Here is a 9,990-nt window from a genome sequence, read left to right as displayed (position 1 = left end):
TGTCCGAGATAGCAAAAATGATCCCCACCTCCAGGAGTTTAAGTATCTTCTTTTTTACAACTTCCATCATCAGGGGATTCAACCTCCGTTGTACCTGTCTTACGGGATTCGCATTATCTTCGAGTCGAATCCGGTGCATGCATAAGGACAGACTTATTCCCTTAATATCTGCTATACTCCACCCAATTGCCTTCTTTATGGTCCTAAGGATTCGCACCAGTCTGTCCTTCTTTGACTTGGGAATAAGTGTGCAGAAATGATCACCGGAAGCGCTCTCGGTCTCCCAGGAATGGCATACTTTAGATGTTTCGGTAGGATTTAAACTGCTAACTCCGGTGCTTGCACAACTGAAGGAAGCAAACTTTGTTGAATTTCTGGTTACAAAAAGAGAAGTAAACTCATTACTTGGGAAAAACGGTTAGAAGATGAGTGTAATGCTTCTACTGCATGGGGCAACTCATCCACTTTATGTCCACATCAGGGGGTTATCCCAATCAAGGTGTCAAGGTCACTTTCCATGTTGCGTTCACCATTCAATTCAAAAGTTTCATGCCACCAAAGGGCTCAATAACACTCAAAATAAGACTGAGTTAGATTCCTTCTGGGTATTTCATCGCCTAAAAAATATTTAAATTCACAATTTCACCATCAAACTCCATTTGATAAAGTACCCTCTTCACATCTATTTAGTTCTGACCTGCTAAGAAATGGTCTACCAAACAAAATAGGTGACGGGTTTTAATGATTTCTTATCTCCCATACTTAGGATATAGAAATCTGCTGAAAAAATAGCTCTTTACTGAACCAAGACATCCCTCAACCAACCCCTCTGGATAAGCATTTGTGTGGTCAGTTAGTTGGATTATTGATTGGCTGTTTCTTTAGTGGCCCCAAGGTTTAGAGAAGCAAAATGATTTTTTAGCATCACATTAATTGATGCTCCTAAATCTAACATTGCTTTTCTAATCGGTGTATTTTCTATTTTGTACGGGATCGTGAACATACCTGGGTCTCCACACTTGGGTGGGAGTTTTCTTTGGAGCATGGCTGATACGTTTTCTCCCACCGCTACTCTTTCGTTCCCTCTCAATTTCCTCTTATGGATGCATAAATCCTTTAGAAATTTCACGTAGTTCGGTACCTGCTTAATTGCTTCCAGTAAGGGGATGTTAATTTTCATTTTTCGAAATACGTCCAGGATCTCTTTCTCTTTTTCCGCCTTCTTCATCTTCTCCAACCTGCATGGAAATGAAGGTAAATTAGATTTAATAGGTATTGATGAAATAAGAGTTACCTTAGGGTCTCCATGAATGTGTTCTTCTTCAATCTCCTTTTCTATCTCCTCCTCACTTTTACTTTTCGAATTTACCAACTTAGGTCCCTCCACCTCTTTGCTACTCCTTAATGTCATGGCACTTACATTCTTGGGATTCGCCTCGGGTTGTGATGGTAGTTTCCCATAAACGTGGGACTCCAAGCGATTAATGACAGTTGCCATTTGACTCATTCGAGTCTCCGTGTCTTTCATGCCTGCTCTGATGTCCCGCTGGAATTGAGTAGTGTTTGCGACTAGGGTCCTAGTCTCCTACTAGAGCTGAGTGGTAGTCGTGGCCAAGCTCTTGACAATTTCCTCCAAGGAACTTCCTGAGTTGGAGGATGAGGTTGAGACTTTTGTTGTCATGGCTGCTGAAATCCTGGTGGACGATTGGAGAATGCATTCTGTGGCCTATTACCATAGCTGAAATTAGGGTGGTCTCTCCAACCTGAATTGTACGTGTTGGAGTATGGGTCGTACTGCCTACGAGACGTGGGCACGCCTCCAGCCATGTTCACTTGCTCAGCCCCACCTCTTGCAACATAGGACATGAGTCAGTGGGGTGGCCCACATTTGTGCAGATTCCACCGGCCTTTGCTTGGTGTCCATTTCCCACAACTAATTGTCGAACGAAGGAAGTTAGCTCCGATAGCTGCTGCTGAATGGACGACGTCTCTACCTCATTAACTCTACGGGTAGGGTTACTCTCACGGAAACATATTGTTGAGAATTCTCTGCCATCGATTCAATGAGTAGCCATGCTTCCTTTGGTGTCTTGTTCGCCAACGCTCCCCCACTCGCAACATCAATGAGTGTGTTTGGACAGCCAATTATTTGGCCAAATATATTTGTTGACATCATCATTACAATTTCCAATACACCTTTTTATCTTCCCAATTACTTTTTTATCTCACATACATCACATCACAAAAAGTGCTACAGTAAAAATATTTCAAATAACTTACAATCCAAACACACTCAATGATATTCCTATCAGACGACTGGAGGCCCTCATAAAAATATTGGATCAATAGTTGTTCACTAATTTGATGCTGTGGGCATCTAGTGCACAACTTGTTGAACCTCTCCCAATAGTCGTATAAGGATTCTCCAGGATATTGCTTAATGCTACATATCTCTTTTCTTAGACTTGCAGCCCGAGACGCAGGGGAGAATTTTTTCAAAAATTTCTTCTTCAGTTGAACCCATGTTGTGATGCTATCCGTAGGCAGATAGTATAACCAATCCTTTGCTACATCCTTAAGGGAGAAGGGGAAGGCTTTAAGTTTGATCTGCTCCTCAATAATTCTTGGAGGTTTCATACTGGAGCATACCACATCGAACTCCTGGATGTGTTTATGGGGTTCCTTACCCGAGAGGCCATGGAATGTGGCTAAGAGGTGAATTAATCCTGATTTCAATTCGAAAGAGGTATTTTCAGATAGAGTTGAACATGTAAGGCACAAAGGCTGCTAGGGCAATTCCGGAGCAGCCAACTCCCTTAGTATTCTTGCATTCGCCATAGGGATGTTCTCTTGGTTTGGGTCACTTAATTTTCACAACTTGAATCTATTGATTCAATCTCAGGATCCAGTCCCTGAGATGCAGTGCTAGATTGCTCCTCTCTGAACTGTCTAGTTCTTTTCCTAGTTCGGCGCGCAATCTTCTCTACTTTCGGGTCAAAAATCAATTCACCTGTACTAGAAAAACGGGGCATAAACTAGAAATGTGCCAGACAAATTCAAAGAGAATAACTTAGAAAGAAACAAAATTAACTAAAACACCGTTCCCCAACAACGACACCAAAAAATTGACAAAAGCCGAACCTGTGCAATAATAATTACTAAAAAGTCCTAATTACCACCACAATTAATTATAGAACAAATTCAAGTATTGGAGCAGGGACTCTAGGTGTGCAATGGGTTACTTGATTCACCCTGTTCTCGAAGAGTTTGTTTGATTCGATATACCAGAATTGTTTATAAAAGTATTAAATTTGCATACAATGGCAAGTAGGGTCGATTCCACAGGGAACGGATAAGAAATTGTTTCTTTCCAAATCAATAGAACAAAATTGAGGGATATTTAATGGAATGAAAATAAAAATAAAATAAACAAAATTCACAAGCTAACTCAACAAGTACAATTTGTTAAAAATGTCAATTAATGAAATTCTACCCAAAGGATCAACTTCTCAGGCACGGTCCAATTAAATGATCATCGATGCAAAGATATTTCATTCATTCGTTACTAGGTTGGTTATAATTATCAACAAGTTCTGACAATTAGTTCTTCCTTACTTTTTCAACAATCAAGGTACGACCGTTGATTGCTTCCCTAACCAGAAAATAACTCTAGGTACGACCGTAGAAATTTAATTATCCAGTTGCATTAAAGCTAAAAGAACCCAACCCTAATCAATAAACACGCTAAGAGTGTTTATTTAAACTAGATCTTGCGTTTCCCCAATATAAAATCAATTATGGTGGTCGCCACTAGTTGTCAACTGAACGAATAATTACGGATTCAATTCAACTAACGTAGCAGTAGGCTATTAGATTAAATTAAATATTCTACCATTGATACTCAATTAATAAAATAACTATAAACAATTAATCCAAGAAATGCACGAATAGTAACGAATTGGAAGAAATAATGAAAATTCGATTAGATCTCACAGATATTATGGACCGTGCCCTCGCGTTAATCTTTGGGTAGAGAAGAAACCTAGCCACTCCTCATCATATCAATCTCGCGTGGTTCAATTGATTCCATCCACACAATTGCCAAAGATTAATAAAGATGAATTAACGAAGGAACCGAGGAGAAAAGCCTTCTTTCACTTTGTTTCGTGTTTATACCCAAGCAAAAGGTAGAAGCCCAGGTCTCACAAAAGACGTACGAAACACAAGGAGCAAAAACCGAAAACTCCAAGTCGTCTTCCAGGGGTAGCCACCGAAAGCTACTCCCAATTGCCTAGAACTAGAGCTAAAAGTCAAAAAGAAAAAGACGTCTAGCGCCTGGAAAAGAAAACTAAAGCTAATCTATTCATTAGACGTGAATCTGGCTTTCTAATTAATCCCTTGTAGCCGCCGCCCAAAAAAGAAGAAAAGACGTCTGGAGCAAGGCTTTGCCTAAGGGTTTTGATCCCCTGCATCTAGTCCATGTGGACCTAACCTCATAATTGCCCACTTTTTGCTGCTACCAATCTCGCGGGTCCGACTTTTGGGTAATTTCCTACAATTTCTGGCGTGGGCACGCCCTGAGATGAAGGGTCTTCTGAAAATTTGTCTCAAGAGATTACTTTTAACACCAATCACCTACAATTCACACAAATATCAAATACGAGCAAAATCTCAATTCTTAGCATCATGAGTAGTCAAAATTAGGACAGAATAATAGTGCAAAATGTGCCCAATAATTGCTCTGTCACATCTTTTCAAAATTAGAACTAGATTATCAAGATATTCATCAAAACTATTCCCGTATACACTAAAATCATCCATGAACACCTCAGTAATCTTTTCTACATATTCAGAGAAAATACTTACCATACACCTTTAGAAAGTTGTTGAAGCGTTGCAGAGACCGAAAGGTATCCGACGGTAAGCAAATGTACCAAATGGGCAGGTGAATGTAGTATTTTCCTGGTCCTCCAGCGCTATCGTGATCTGAAAGTAACCTGAAAAACCATCCAAGAAACAATAGTAAACACGACAAGCTAATCGTTCTACCATCTGATGAATAAAAGGGAGAGGAAAATGGTTCTTTTTTGTGACGAAGTTTAGTCTCCAGTAGTCAATGCATTGACGCCAGCCAGTAGCTTTCCTAACCGGAACCATGTCACCTTCCTGGTTCTCCTCTACGGTCACTCCCGCCTTTTTTGGGACCACTTGAACAGGACTCACCCAAGGACTGTTCGAGATAAAAAAAATGATCCCCACCTCCAGGAGTTTAAGTATCTCTTTTTTCACAAATTCGATCATCAGGGGATTCAACCTTTGCTGTGCCTGTCTTACTGGTTTCGCATCATCTTCGAGCCGAATCCGGTGCATGCATAAGTACGGACTTATTCCCTTGATATCTGTTATGCTCCACCCAATTGCCTCCTTATGATCCTTAAGGATTCGCACCAATTTGTCTTCTTGATTTGGAGATAAATGTGCAGAGATGATCACCAGAAGCGTCTCTCGGTCTCCCATGAATGTGTATTTTAGATGTTTCGGGAGAGACTTAAGTTCTAACTCCGGTGCCTGCACAACTGAAGGAAGCAACTTTGTCTGAGTTTCTGGCACAAAAAGAGAAGTAAGCTCATACTGACAGGTGCCGAACCTATGCAATAATAATAAATTTAACCTAACTACCACCTGAATCAGTCAATAATCCATTCTAGTACTGGAGCAGGGACTCTAGGTGTGCAATAGGTTACTTGATTCACCCTGTTCTCAAAAAGTTTACTTAATCCGATATACTTGAATTAATTATTTAACCGAATTCACTAACTAGTAGACAGTGACAAGTAGGGTCGTCTTCTCAGCGACTAGCAAGAAATTTGTTTCTTTTTGAGTCAAGATTAACCGGAGGAGGGGTTTTGGGATTAAATGCCAACTAAATAAATGAAATGCAGAAAATAATTAATTAAAAGAAATAATTGGGAGAACTCTAGCCAAGGGTTCACTTCAGAATTGGTTTATGCACTGATCATCGATTCACAGATAATTTCAACATTTATTAATAGATTAGTTATAGTTGTCATGAACGCGATAAACAACCAACCTTTCCTTAATTTTTCGATAGCTAAGGTACGACCGTTAACTATTTCTCTAACTCAAAAATAACCCTAGATACGACCGTAGGATTTAATTTCAAGATTGCATTAATAATTAGAAAGGCCCCATCCTAACTAATAAATACGCTACGAGGGTTTATTTAAATTAGATCATATATCCCCTTGATATAAATCCAATTATGCCAGTTGCTACTAAGACAGAGATAACGAACAATTACGGATTCAATTACCCCTATTTAGCAAAATAGCCTATATGAATAATTAATTATTGTGCACTAACCAATCATACACAAGGCTATAGCAATTAAAAGCAAGGAACATATAAATATTAATAAATGAAGAAAATAATTAAAAATGGTTTAGATCTCACAGTAACTACTGAACCAATTCGTCAGTTGCCCCTTTGACTAGAATTAGGGATTTAGTTCCCCATAATTTGAGAACAAGCTGCGCGTGTGGAGTTTGGAAAAGTTTTCAGATCAATTTTCCCTTGCTTCGGTCAACACCAAGAGAAAGCGCAAGGAATTTTTATTGCTTCCAATTTTCCGCCAAAGCATACAAATACGATAGTCTGATGTTGTCTCCCAATATCGATCAGAATTGAGTAAAAAGCAAATCCACAAAGTCCACAATGGCGGCTGCCTCTTAATTGCTCACAATGCTACGAGGAAAAGCTTTTTTCAATTGCTTCTTACTCAATTTGGTCAATACAATTGGAAAAGCTGTTTGCCAAGTCAACAATTGGGGCTTGTGTCCCCTGATTCTTTTTTTTTACAGAGCTCCGGGCAAACCCCCAATCGAAGGCAATAAGAACCAAAAGAAAACCTAAGCCAGACGAAAATTTTTTTTGCAAAAGCCTACCTACAGTAGTCTAATACTTCCCTCTTTCTGTTTTTGGTCCCACCGAAATTCAAGGAGGGGATTTTCCCCTATCGGAAATTGTTATTCAAAAATTAAAACACAGCTCCCTCAAATAAAATAAAATAAAGTCTATTACAATTAAGTTTCTTCAGCTTCTCAAGCGGACCCCACTACTTGAGGTGCCCCACGTACGACAAATCTTCTGAATTTTGATTCTAAGCACTTTTCAGCATCAAATCCTGCAGTTGGCACTAAAATCATATCTGAGTAGAATCCACTCAATTAGTGAAATATTTAGTCAAACAATTGTGCAATAATACCCAAAATACCCAACGAAAATGCACCCTATCAATCTTTCCCACACCTGAACTATGCTTGCCCTCAAGCATAATTAACTCAGAAGTGCAATCAAGATATCAAGCAATTTACAGCAGTTCATACCAAAATTGGCATTCCAAATTCCTCAAAAACCCCATCGAAATCAAAATATACCAAAATCAACAATTCTCGCAGTTTAAAGTGCACTCATTCACTCCAAAGTGTATAGGATATGTATATAAGATGGCTCTCAAATCAACACAATAGAATGACACTACCATAAGTTTGCTCATATATCATATCGCCACCACTTATGAATTTAAATGCAGCAATCAAGGGACTTGCAAGGTTGTAATGGGCTGGGGTGAGAAGGCCGGATAAAAAGGATTAAGAAGGGTGTAAAAGTATAAAGAAAATGCTCAGAAATTCATTACATAGATTCTTGCACATTTGGATCATCAAGGCATCTCAACCATCGCACAAGTGAAGTAAGAATTGACACTTGCCACAACTTTCGACTTTTTCTTTCTCCTCTTTTCATTCATCTACTTCCCCTCTCCTTTTTTCCTTTTTCTTTTCTCCCATTTTCTCTTTTCTTTTGTTTTCTTTTGTTTTTGTTTTTGTATAACTCCCAACCAACACCATAAAAATCAACTTTACTTGTTGATTTCTTGCACTTTGTCTTCTTTTCACATTTTTTCTTTTTCTTTTTTTTCATACATACATGTAATACCTCTCAAATAATACTCCAAATTTCTATGTAATGGAATCAAAGCACTTCTTCACACGAGATTCAAAAAGAAAGTCTAAAAAGAGGTTTTATGGCTAAAAACTAGGGTCTCAAGTGAAGAATAAGGGTTAAGGCTCAACTTGGCTCTCTAGTGGTAAATAATCTAAGGGTTGGTTTTAAGAAAGTCCAAAAATGGCTCAATTCTAGGTGCCCTATCATTTTAATGCATTAAACTCATTTAAATGTGGTCTTGGTGTGCATAACCGAGCAAGTTGTAGAATGACAAACCATGTGCAATAACGACTCAAACAAACGAAAAATTAGGCCCAAAAATCGCACAAGTGATCAAATTTATGTCAAGTTCAGCATATTCATCAATCAATTCATCATCGAGGAAAATGGAACACCCCATGGCATGAACTTACTACTTATACTCATATCTCAATTGCATTCATCACAGTTTAAAGAAAGGAACTACTAAGGCAAGGAAAAATTTAATCAGACAACTAAAAACACAACTAAAACATAGTTAACCCTGCCCACACTTAAACCTTGCATTGCCCTCAATGTAAGCACAGAAAGATCAAAACAGAGGTATTGGGGCAACGATACTTCCCTTAAACGGAGGAGGGCAGAGGTGAACTAAGGCTGTGGAGGGCATGGTGGGCGAAAACCCACGTGGTGGAGGTACTGCACTAAATTCTGGGCCATTCCGGCCATTTGACGCTCCATCCGCTCCATACAAGTGTCCATGTGCTGCATCTGGAACCGAAGGGCTGCAAACTGGTTATCGGTGGAGAAAGACGGTGGAGGTGCCAAAGAGGACGGTCCAGGGGCATCCGTTGAAGGATCACCAGTCTCCGAGGCGGTGGATTTGGAAACTTTGCGCTTCGGAGCAACATAGATTGGCCCCAGAGGGGCGAACTGAAAAACGCCATTTACCTGCTGTACAAGACCCATTTTTTCCAAGGAAACTAAATCTAGGGGCTCCATGGTACATGCCCGATGCAAATTATGATTATTCAAGTCCAAAATCCCAAGATTTATGGGTAATTGAGTGATATAAGAGCCCAAAATTAATGGCTTATTTTTCTTACTCAAGACAGTTCGGAGGTGCAAGGCGAACCAGCAACCCAAATTGACCTTAATCTGAGCGACCATGCAACAAATGAAAAAGAATTCGAATTTTGTCAGAGTACCCGAACTGTCCTTTCTACCCGAAAAGTTATAAGCCATAAATCTATGCAAATAACGGTAGGCGGGGCTCTTAAGAAAAGATGCCTTAGACTGGCTCGGATCATAGTTTTGTCGGTCAACCGACATTTCTTTCCAATAACCAGTGTTGTGAGAGAAATATGGCTCCGTGTATTCGCACGGACTGTGCATATACTCCTCACTCTGGGAGTAGGGAATGTCAATGAAACCAAGTGCCAAATTAAAATCAGTGATAGATTGTGTGAATTCCCTACCCATCAACCGAAAACGCACAACTCCAGGAGTGGTAACGGAAAATTCATCGGGGACATTAAATTCAAAAATAGCATAGAATTCCCATGTTAATTCAGTAAAAGTAGGCAGAATGATAGCAGCATATCGGGTCCAACCTATGGCAGCTAATTGCTTAGCAACCTCATCCTTAAGATTCAGTATATCAAGTGTAGGGCCGTGAATGTATTTACAAGGAATTATCTTCCTTGTGCAGGCCGAGGCGTACCGCTCCTTGTCGACAGATCGATTGAAGGTCAAATGAGCGCCAAAATGGGGTGGAAAGGAGATATGAACCTCCCTACTCCGTTCAAGGCCGGTCCGGGGCCCTCCCGGACTAGTCGCTGGGGCAGGTCCCCCCAAGGGGACCGTAGGCTGTGGGGTGGAGGTGGAAGGTTTGTTCTTGCCTTTATTCTTTGATTTGGTCATTTGATAGCAGATAACAGGACAGAGGCAAGGGAATGATGTTCACAAGAGGTCAACAAATAGCCA

The 9,990-nt window shown here is 39.9% G+C and overlaps 1 non-coding gene across 1 annotated transcript; it reads left to right on the top strand.

The window, feature by feature from the left end:
- The first annotated feature begins 2,359 nt into the window (after nt 1-2,359).
- LOC113755485 lies at nt 2,360-2,466 on the top strand. Its single transcript, XR_003465652.1, has one exon. It is a non-coding gene; the product is annotated as a small nucleolar RNA R71 (small nucleolar RNA).
- Nucleotides 2,467-9,990: the final 7,524 nt, after the last annotated feature.

The sequence above is a fragment of the Coffea eugenioides genome, unplaced genomic scaffold (genome assembly GCF_003713205.1).
Source record: "Coffea eugenioides isolate CCC68of unplaced genomic scaffold, Ceug_1.0 ScVebR1_1518;HRSCAF=2381, whole genome shotgun sequence".
In the NCBI taxonomy this organism is placed as follows: domain Eukaryota; kingdom Viridiplantae; phylum Streptophyta; class Magnoliopsida; order Gentianales; family Rubiaceae; genus Coffea; species Coffea eugenioides.
Note: the sequence above shows the minus strand (reverse complement) of the source record. Positions and strands in the feature narration are given on the sequence as shown.